We start from the raw sequence: 10,490 nt of genomic DNA on the forward strand, positions 1-10,490 counted from the left end.
TGGCTGTACATGGGAGGTGTCACCAACCCTTCTCACAAGTATATTCCCCATTAATCCAAACTCATCTGGTTGCGATGATGTGGCTCTAGATCCTCTCTTCAATGACCAAATAACCAATGCAACTTTATCTTCAATAAATGCGGTGCCTTGGAAGTCCTTTTTATTTGGGTTTTGTAATTCTAATCTATTTGAAACAAAATTGAAAATCAATGCATCCGCAATATCCCAATTAGGCAACAATAGTATGTTAGAAGTCTTTACCATTTGCCTTCCCTCTTCAGGGGTAATGTTCTAGAATTCTTGCATCATTTGTTCCTTTATTTGTTTTTGAATGGAGGCTTCATCCATTTCTAAATTCTCTATTTTCAATTTTTTGCACTTTTCCTTAAACACATTCATGTTTGCTCTCCAGGCAAACTTTTAAAAAGCCCTAGATTTCACAAAACTATCATCAGCCAAAAATTGATGACTTGCCTATTCTAATACAAGGTCCAATTCCCTTCCTCTATAATTAGCTATTGTTAGGTCTAGACTCGGTAGAGGAGGCTCTGGAGGGTTACCTTCATCCAATTCTGCATTAGTAATAAAAATACCTCCCTGTGATCCCATCTCCTGAACTTGCTCACCTGTGAGCTATTCTTCTCTAATCCTCAAAGGAGATTGAGTGGGTGAATATTCCTCTACTTGAGGCCTCTCTTCTCTTATTACCTTCTACCTCTTGGGACTAGGCTCATTAGGTCTCTCCTCTAGGGTTGTACTGGTGGATCCCATTATTTGTTTGCCCTTATCTACAGGAGCCCTTTGATTTTGAATTACAGTGTAACCAAGCCTCCTTTGTACAATTATTTGACTAGGTCCTATATTACAAGTGAAAACCAACCTCCTCATGATGTCTCTGGCCTTATCAGGATGAGAATCAAATAACAATTGTTTCTTCTCATTCATGGCTTCCATTATTGTAGGGAAGTTACTCATGAGTTTCTTTATTCTGTTAGCCTCTGTATTAGCACTATCTAAAGGACTATAATTCTGATCAAAACAATGAATGAATTCTAGGACCCGGGAGTAAACTCTCCATTTTTATTTTTTTGTTTCTTATTCCTATAATGAGAATTCATTTCTTATAATGTCCTTTGGATAATATGAATCATGTTTGACCGGTCCCAGCTTAATCCTATGCCTCAAAGTCTGGTTGAAAAACTCCCTAGAATCACAAAAATAGGGATGGGAGACAGCCATCATATACTGATCCAAAAATTTATACACAAAGAGCCAACCCCCTTTTGTAATTATGAACTGATGGGCCACTGTGCAGGTAGGGAAAATTGACCCTAGTTGCCTTTTTGACAAAAACATTTCTTCTATTCCTCCTAGTTGCCACAAAAATTCTGCCATTCCTACCTTTAGTGGTACTTGGTAAGGCAAGACATGAGGACTCCCTTTAAAACCATAAATTTTGACAACAATAGAAACAGGGTAAGGAATAACATCTCCCCAATTATGTGAGACTTTCAAACTATGGGGGCTATCCATAGGCCTGATGAGACTCATCAGTACCTTAGGGATTTTGGGATTGTCACTCAATATGAGACATCTCAATTTAGAAGCAAAATATCTATCAAATCTGACAAAATTGGCATTATTCGCATCCTAGGTCATATCTACACTCCACAACTGGATTGGAAGTGCTTCCCCATTTTCCTCTCTGTTCAATTCCATCTCATTATTGAAAAATGTTGCCCCCTTAAAACAAGAACATATGCATCAATAGAGAGTAGTGGCCAAAAGTTTTTTCCACTTTGCCTTTCACAATTCCAACCAAACCAATGTGAATTTCTTTAGCTAAAAAGAAGAAAAATAAAATATAACATCTACACCAAAAGAAGCAATTTGAACCATCATATACATAAGGCCAATGGGCATGAAATCCTGCTCATCCTCACCAAAAACATGGCACAGGGTCCTGTATATTTCTACAGCCCAGGAAGTGAAAAGACTCTTCTTAAAAGGTTCTTTAGAGGCTATAGTAATTATTGGTAGAGTTTCTATAGTACCAATGTGTGCCCTCAGTGGACCTCCCCTAATTACATCTCTCTTTGATTTGTATTCTTTTTCTAATTCTAGTAAATTGATTGGCACATGGTAATCTGATAATGGTTCTAAGTGAAAAAATTCTCTAATTTCTTTAGGGCTAATTGAGACTAGAGGCACACCATCATTTCTTCTCACAACCCTAATGGCTTGATCATAATTTTTGGCAATGTCTTCTAGCAAATCATAATCCATGAAAACACTCGGAACTACTAGCTTTTCCAAATCAAAATTCTAGATATTAGCATGAGGGGCAAACAATTTCCTTTCTGAAAACCACTTCTTAAACAAAAAAAGGCCAGTTTGAGTAGTAACTACATCCCTAACCTAGTTCCCCTTGTCATATAAGCCATCAACAACTTTAAGCCTAAGGTTTAATGAAATTAACTTTTTAACCTGTGCAGGGTCTGTAGTGGATCCTAGGAGTAATTCTAACAAATCATCATGGACATTCCTGTCCATATAGTTAACTTTCCCAGAAAATGTTTTCTTAGGAGGCATTTTGATTGTAATAATGGGAATTGGAATTTCACAGAGGTTATGCGTGAGTACTTACTTGATTCACTAGAATTATCCTTCTTTGAACTTCTATAGTTGCTCTCAAATAGATGTGGGATTGCTTCACGACTTTACCAAGCTTAGCACAATGTGATCAACAGGTTCTTATGTTCAAAAAATATGAAATCTTTGTTGACATGGGACTGGAATGAATGAAAATCATCTGTATTATACTCTATTTTTTCACACGTGAAGTTTTCATTCATCATAAATGCGCATAATAGGAAAACAAAGTAGCATCACACTTCTTTTTTAAATTTGCGTCGTTGATCCTTGAAAAATCCTACGATCTCGAAATGAAAACTAGGCTGACTCAATGTTCCTTTTAGCATGCTGGCAATCAAACCAATATATTGCCTCCATCTGTATCTTTCCTTCAAAGCTGGCATTTCAAACTGGACCCACAGATGACAAGGACACATGTCACCGACTTGTTAACTCGCTATACTTATGTTTCGAGCACCTTTCCATAGCGAGCTAATGATAAGCATTGATCTTTCTTTGATCATACGACAAATATTAGAAATGATACTTAAGAACACAAGGGTAGGTCCCTCGATTGTTAACTCGCTATACTTATTATTCGCACATGTCTTCATAGCGAGTTAATGAGCACTGTCGATCAATACTTGATCTTGTGGATAGAAACTTACTAAAATAGTGGTGGGCCATCATTTGCTAACTTGCTATGCCTAACTTTCACACATCTCTTCATAGTGAATTAACAATGGCGTGGGTCCATATACTTCTATCGCTGAGATGGCTGAACACACTAGCACACACGTTTAATCCTTTTTATCTGTTAATGACATCACATGTACTTGACCTTGCTACATTTGTGACTTTCAGGTAGGTTGCCACATTGCTACCAGTGAAAACACTGAATATCTGGCTAATGATCTCCCGGTAGACAAACGTCGAGAAATAAAGCTCCACTTGCCCAAAAGTAAAAGAAAAATCTGTACAAGATTTTCTTTGGGATCCTCAAGAATATTTGTAGTTATAATAGAAACACCGTGTTTTGTAATTGATTGGACCCTTGCTATGTCACTATCGCGAAAGTGGTGTTCCATTCTGGCTAGTGATATAGTGACCTTTGATGGATTCTTAATTCTGGTGATAGAAAACAAAACACTTACTAATTTAAAATCCTTTCAAATAATGCTGGTGTCAGAGGAGGTTGCCGTGCACATTTATAATGCTACATGGGAACTTTCGTGGTCATATTAGCTTTTTTTTTTGAGAACACTGCCCTTTTGCCAAAATTTGAGCATTCGCTATGTCGCCACTGGTGAGTTACATGGATTTTTTCGATAGCGACTTAGTGAATGTCAAAAAAACTTGGACACTAGTGACACCATTCACAATTTTATTCACGTGCATTTATTCGTGAAACTGACAAGCCTGGGACATGTCACATGCCAAAATCTACCTCATGTTAACAAAATTCTCGATGCCTGATTCCTCTTTTTAGTACCAAGGACACATGTCATCAAGCTTGTTAACTCACGATATGTAACAATCGAGCATCTTTCCATAGCGAGTTAACAATGACCGTAGATTCAGAAGGATCCAAGATGGGGTAAAGCTCCTTTCACAAGGATTCAACAACGAACTCAACATGGGCAAGAAAAGAACATTCACTTATCCTCCTATTTAAAAAAAAATTGTGCCAGGGAAAAATTTAAATGGAATAGGATACAGGGTTTTAACAAAAATTATTCAAAGGCTAACAAAATATGACTTAGCTAGAAAACCTATTCACCATTAATGGATCTCAATCTGAAAATTTTTACCTAGACAACGGAAATTTATCATGCAAAAATTCAGACCAATATGATGTTCTTCAAATTATTATTATTATCATATTGATCAGGTATAAGAAAGGGAAAGGTAGACTGATCCATCCTTGGTGGTGGAGGTGGTAATGCTTGTCCTGGTTGGTAGATTACAAAATCTAGATGGTTGTCCTAATATTATGGTTTAGCAAAAAGGTTAGTCAAGTGCAACGATCCTTTAGAAGATGGCGGTGAAGGAAATTCTTCCTGGGTATCAACAAATGGGTTTTCAAATGGTGGTTCTTCTTCAATGGGTTGTTTTTCTTCTTGGTTTTCAACTTGGGGATCTTTTGGCTCATGATATACAATTTCTTCTATTTCCAAAGGGTTATTCTAAGGAAGGAATCTCCCAAGATGATCTCTTCTTCTATGCATGGAAAATAGATGAAAAAAAAACTACTACTTTATGAAAAAATGGGAGAAACAACCCTTAGGAAAGGTTTAGATTGGGACCATGCCTCATAACAGTGCCAAAAATGATTGGTCAATTAATTGTTTTGGAAACTAGAGATTTCAACCATTTCTTATGGTCTAGACATTCTTAAGTAGTAACCAAATAATCTATTAAAATAATTTAATTTATCAACTAGAGATGTATACTTGAAATGACATCTACAAAGTAAATTCTCTAAATCATCCTAATTTTCATTACTAATCTATGGAAATGGACGTGCCAAACTAATGAAAATGAAAATCTTGAACTTAAACACAAAATTGAAAAGCTCATCTATTGCATGGGAATTGAAATATAAATAGGATACCTCTCTATTTTCCTATGTTGCGGGAACAACCAACAACTATGTTTCCATGTGATGAAAGGAGAAATAGAGTTCTATCTATTCTAAGAGAAATGGAAAACTACTTCTATTAACTAAATTAACTCACCAAGTGGTCCCCCTTGGATGAGTGAAGGAACAAATTCTCAAGATGAAATGTTGAAAGTTGACAATGTCATTTTATTGATATTGGAACCATCAACAATACAAATAAAAAATATCAAGCTATATATTTGAATTCTATTGTAAATTACAATCAACTTCTAAACTCTTAAGAAGTTCAAACAATAGCTTATTTAAGGAAGCTAAGGAAAATAGACATGCCTAAATCTAGGATCCTTCATCAAAAAGGATTTAGCAGAACTTAAATGAAAATACATCAACATAGGACACATTCTTCCTACTAAACAAGTCTTCCTCAAATGTAGCACACCATGACTTTGTATTTGCACATGATTAGTTTGTAGTTGCATTGAAGTGATCTTTTGGTGAACCACTTAGATATGGCTGCTGCATGAATCTATCACAATTCTCTTGATCATGCTTCCTTAGTTCCTTTTTGACTTGTTCTTACAAGAGGTTAGTACATATACTACATTTCAAATTATATATCCACTTCAATAATTCATTGAAAGCATTAAATGTATAGATAACTAATATTTTCTTATGACATATAGGTATGAGAACCTACCCCATAAAGGCTTTAAAGGAAGAAAGAAATATTTTCATCAATACACACACACATGATTTCATTTATCAAGCATTAGCTCTTATTATAGAATTATAATTATAAAATAGTAATATGTCCTTGGAAACCATAGCAAAGCATTTTAGTTATAGGTTTATATAGAATATATGATAATTTTTTTATAAAAAACTTAAGGGTAAAAACCCTCCATATAACCATAAAAACCTATCAAAACTAGATACTAATATATGGTTCCATCACCCACTTTTTAGGCACTTAAACCTTGATATCTTTTGAATGATAACTTTGATTTAGCCCCAAGAGACACTAAATCAAAGGGAAAACTAAAAGAAAGAGATTGAAGGAAACAAAAATACAAAAACAATCTAAAAAAAAGCTCCAAAATACAAAAAAAGGGACTTTGAAGGCTTCAGAAATGAAGTATAAGTTAACAAACTGATAAAATAAAAAAAGACTTGATGACAACCTCAGTAAAAGGATTTGTTAAATGAATTGGGAATAATTGGCTGATCAATTTTGGCCAATCAAACAATGAATTATCTCAGAGAAATGTGAAACTCTATTGAAAATGTTTCATACTATTACCTACATTTTTTGGTGACAAAATGTAGGATAACAAATGATACTATATTTATATTAAGCATTAGTATTAAAAATTTGATATTTAGTAATATTAGTATTAATAAATTAATATTATTATGTTCCAAAGCTCTAAAGTGATAGGATCCAAAACAAGATCCAAGATTACATGGATGAAGTTGGGAGATAGAGGATCCAAGTTATTCTTCCATACTCTCAAAGAAAATGAGGCCACAGAAAGGATAGACCGCATCTGCGAAAAAGGAGATACGTTGACATCTCAGGACAACATTCTAAAGGCCTTTCCAAAATTTTATAGTGAGATATTCTCTTCAGAAGATGGTGCACTAAGAATGAAGGAGGCAAAGAGACAACTTAGAGGGATCATTCCTAGAAGGATCCTTCAAGATCATGTAAGGAAGTTGGAGGAAGTGATATCTATTGATGAGATTAAGGGAGAATGTTGAAACTTAAAGATGAAAAGGCCCCGTGATTGGATGGATTACCTATCAAATTCTATAAAAAAAATTTGATTGGATATGTGAGGAACTATTATTAGTTTATGAGGAGGCAATCTCTAGAGGGACTTTGGGCCCTGATATTAATAAAGGCATGATCAAACTAATCCCTAAGGAAGGAGATAAAATAATGTTTAAAATTTGGAGACCCATCACACTATTAAATGTTTTTGATAAATTTCTTGCTAAAATATTGGTGCTCATGATTGTTGATATACTTCCAAGAATTATTAATGCTGCACAAATTGGATTTGTTAAGGGTAGATATATTTTAGAGAATCTTATTACCTGTTGGGAAGTCTTGGATTGGGCCAAGGAATCAAGACAAGCTTTGGGAGTCCTTCTCATTGAATATGAGAAAGCTTATGATAGGGTGGAATGGGGGTTTCTATGGGTGATGCTTGAAGTGCTAGGATTCCTTGTAATATTCAAAAATATGGTGTTCACACTACTTAGGAGAGACATGGTGATTGTGGAAGTGAATGGGGTCAGATATCATCAATTTGAAGTCACCAAATCCATAAGATAGGGTTGTACACTATCCCCCACCCTATTTGTAATCACTATTGACTCTTTACATTATCTATTGTGTGACTCTAACCTTTACCCTAAAGTGAAGAGATTAACCTTTCTTGACTCACAAGAAGTTGTAAGTGTTTAATTTTCTAATGATATTGTTAAGAGTAGATTGAGGAAGATTGTTGAAGAAGTACACTATGGAGAACATATTGATATAAGTATGATAAATATGTTTAAATTATTATTTTTTCATTGATGTCAAACTTGCTATTTTCTAGTAAGACAATTTCTTATATGATCGAAGTACTATCACTTATTTGACTGATGAAGAGGATTTGATAAAAAGATGTAACAATAGCACCTAGAGGAAAGGTTGATTTATGATATGTAAAGGAGTACAAGAATTAGCTAAGGAAATGATAACATGATGTATTGATAATCTACTTAAGGTTACAAAGGCTGGTTACACTAAGTGAGTATAGAAGAACAAGTTAAACAAAGTTTTTTTGCCAAGCTTGAGTAAGTGGATAGTAGGTGCCGAGAAAAGTTAGTGCAAGTTGAGCAAAAAATCAGTTTGAGCTGTGTAAAAGTCTATTCTAGTGTATGTCGAGTGAAGAAATGGATGTCGAGTAAAGTTTATTTGATGTTGAGCACCAGTAAAATTTCGTTCGTGTTGAGTGATTTTATAGAGGATGCCAATCAATGTAGTATGTGTTGAGCATTAGAAGCAAGTTAATGTCGAGTGGTTGCATTATTTGAAAGATCATGAATTCGATGGATCTAAGCTTACAAGTTTATTTTTTTGGATTGTATGAAACAGGTGGAAGATAAGATTGATGAGCTGGTGGCACAAAATTCAAGGTAAACTATTTTGAGGAAAATTCAAAGAATATTGAAGGAGAAGTTTCTAGAAGAGCTATGGAATATGGGGTAGATTCATTATACACTACCTAATCTATGCTAACTCTAAATTGGATGATGGAGAATGAGTAGAAAAAAACTTAATTTCCTATTTATAGGAATGGTTTGTCAGAAGCAAGGGTTGTCATGTGTGAGAACCTAAGGAAGATAACGAGTCAAGGGTTTTTCTTCATCAAGTGACCTAAGAGAACAGTTTGCATTGACATATTAATCAAGAAGGGTTAAGGGTATGAATTCTTGAAGGGTGAACAAGCTATTAGAGCTGAAATTTATGAAGGACAAGTAAAATAGAGGATTAAAATAGAGATTTGTAATCTACAAATGGAGTTGTAAGTATTTATCAGATCAAGTCTTACTATTACTCTCTAATAATTATATCAGTCTAGGGTAAATCCTTTGGAATAAGGTTGACCTAACAATCATTTATAAATCCTTTAACCGGGTGACATTCCAAGTGAATGGTCTAAAGTCCTCTAATAAGGCTCACTCCTAATAGGGTGATTGAAATCCTTTAATAGGGTCACATTTAACAGTGTGTATTGTAACCTTTAACAGGGTTGACCTTTCATAGAACATCACTTCAGAAGAGTGAAAAAGGGTAGCATGTTACTAGTGGTTTTTACCAAATTGGGTTTCCATGTAATCATTGTGTCAAGTGTGTTTTTGAATTTTTTATGTTTCATGTTTACATTTCTGCAAATTGATTTGATAGTAACCTACAAGTGAAAACTGATTGCATAATCTTATGGATGCATGCATGATGATAAACGTTTTATGGGTTCATTAAGTTGTGAAAATTTTTATTTATACATCTAGACCTTGGATAACTGATTCACCCCCCCTCTCAGTTATTCTAAAGCATTCCAATAATTGGTATCAGAGCCATTTGCTTAAGAGGACTAGTATGAAGGTACGAGAAGCACAAAGATCAAGATGTCAAAAAAAGAAGTACCCAAGCTTAATAGAGATAACTTTCATGTATGGAAAATTTTGATGAAGCTACACCTTGGAGGACTTGGAGATCATGTAGAATCTTCCATTACTACAGAGCATGTTGATCCTGCTAAAGCCCCAACTACTAAGGATATGAAAAAGAAGAAAGAACTTAACTAGGCAATGTTGGAGATTGCCTCTGCTCTAAGCTATATTGAATTTGATGATATCAAAGTATTGAAAATGCAAAGAAAATGTGGGATGCCTTAATCACCATTTATGGAGGACACACTAGATGTTCTAAGAGCCAAAGTTGAAAGTCTCAGAGGTAAGTTTGATGATATTAGAATGGAAAAAGGTGAAAACATTGCTCAACATGTTGCAAGGATAAAAGAAGTTGTTAATGCAATAAGAGGAGCTACTAGCAATATAGATGATGATATTGTACTAAGAAGAGTTTTAAAAGCACTACTACCCATATATGCCATTAGAGTTTCTGCAATTCAATAACTAAGATGTATACCAAGGAATAATCTATCACTTGAAGGTCTAGTAGGTAGGCTCACTACTTTTGAGCTATCTAACTTTGATAATGAAAAACCTAATGAAGGAACCTGATGAGAAGAAGAAGAAGAAAAAGATAAAGTATGTGTCTAGTAATAGTGATACAGATGAGGAGGATGTAGAACAACTTGAAACACTACTGGAAAGAAGATTCTACAGAGGTAAAGGAAAGTTCAAAGGTAAATTACCTATCATTTGTTTCAATTGCAATGAGGTTGGTCATATTGCTACTAGATGTCTAGAGAAGAAAAACTACAGAAGTGGTGACAAGTACAAAAATAAGAGAGATGAAGACAATAGGGACTACAAAGACAAAGGAAAGAAGTCTTGCTATAGTGCTGAAGAGGAAAGAAAAGATGAATCTGATGAACATAATGATGAAGTGGCATATGTTGCAATAAAGGACAAATTTGATGAAGATGAGGCAACTGCACTTGTGACTTGTGTGAACAAGAATGACAAATGGATCATTGACAATGGGTGT

The sequence above is a fragment of the Cupressus sempervirens genome, chromosome 10, assembly GCF_028749045.1.
Source record: "Cupressus sempervirens isolate cs-2001-9-10 chromosome 10, ASM2874904v1, whole genome shotgun sequence".
NCBI lineage: Eukaryota > Viridiplantae > Streptophyta > Pinopsida > Cupressales > Cupressaceae > Cupressus > Cupressus sempervirens.